Source organism: Elaeis guineensis, chromosome 1 (assembly GCF_000442705.2).
Source record: "Elaeis guineensis isolate ETL-2024a chromosome 1, EG11, whole genome shotgun sequence".
In the NCBI taxonomy this organism is placed as follows: Eukaryota; Viridiplantae; Streptophyta; class Magnoliopsida; order Arecales; family Arecaceae; genus Elaeis; species Elaeis guineensis.
The window spans coordinates 131,003,853-131,004,973 of NC_025993.2; the positions used below are offsets into that span (position 1 = coordinate 131,003,853).

A 1,121-nucleotide genomic window follows, 5' to 3' on the forward strand; every position below is an offset into this window, starting at 1 on the left:
CGTCACTTTCTGGAAAACATGTCACCATCCACGAAGGAGCGATGTAATGTTGTTTTCATCTTCACTGTATAAGCACGTCATTGTTGCATAAACTTGGGGGTCTAATTTCATACACTTGAATGATTTGCTTTCAAACATGGTGCTAATACAATTTGTTTTTATATTATTTGTTGTAGAGGTGATCACTGATCGGATCAACCGTTTTCATGGTGAGCACCTAAAGCTATTTGCGAAGCCACACTAGATGTGGGCTCAAGATCTAGACCCTTGCCCATTTCAAACCATTAGCTCGACTAGCCGTCCGAGTGAAACCCATGATGAATGTCCACGATTAACAACCTTGCTTTTATGGTTGGTGGATAGGCTTTCTTCAAATAAATGGTCAGAATATGGTTCAATGATTTAGAAATCAAATTTGACAAACCTATAGATTTTGGTTAATAGTCATGGGCTTAATCTATACGAAGGAGGTCTCAAAAAAGATAAGCAAGCTAAATAGGGAGGAAAATCAAGAGAAGAGTGTTCTGCTTTTCCATAACCTCTCTCTTTTATTTTTAAAGCTCCAGCTAATGAAGCATTGGAAGGTTCCAATAGAACACTCTTAGTGAGTATGGATTTTTCTCGTATGTTTCGTTTGGAGATCTGAATTCCTGATAGCACTTGTTTCTAATCACATCAGCCATCTTCTAGAGCTTACGGTAATATAGATTGGCGTTAGACGAAAAACAAATCTTTTTGGAGAGAAAAGAGAGCATGGTGTGAACAAGAGCACAGGACTCCACCGTCTCTTACCGGCAATCCATCCATCACAGCCAGAGCAATGTTGCTCATGGGTCCATTATAGTGCAACTCTGGTTACAATAGATCCATCACCACTTGATGCCTGGCTTACTAGATTCAGGTTGAAGGAACCAGATCTAGGGTTTCAGGGTTAGATCTTGAAATTTTTCAAGATCAGGCAGCGGAAGACTAAAATAAATCAAAATTTATCTTATAAAATCAGAGAATCCCTAGATCTAAGATCCTATTAATGATTATTAATGGTATTAAATCAAAATTAAAATATAAAGAGCAAGAACTACATGTTGATCATATCAACATATTTCTATACTACATCTAAT

At 37.4% G+C, this 1,121-nt stretch overlaps 1 protein-coding gene across 1 annotated transcript in view; it reads left to right on the plus strand.

Annotated features, from left to right (window-relative positions):
• LOC105036454 (probable inactive shikimate kinase like 1, chloroplastic) overlaps window positions 1-166 on the plus strand; it is an 8,629-nt gene extending 8,463 nt beyond the window's left edge. Inside the window, exon 11 of the mRNA XM_073262015.1 lies at window positions 1-166. This exon is cut by the window's left edge and continues 1 nt beyond it. The gene's annotated coding sequence lies outside the window, so the exon portion shown is untranslated.
• The last annotated feature ends 955 nt before the right edge of the window (window positions 167-1,121 follow it).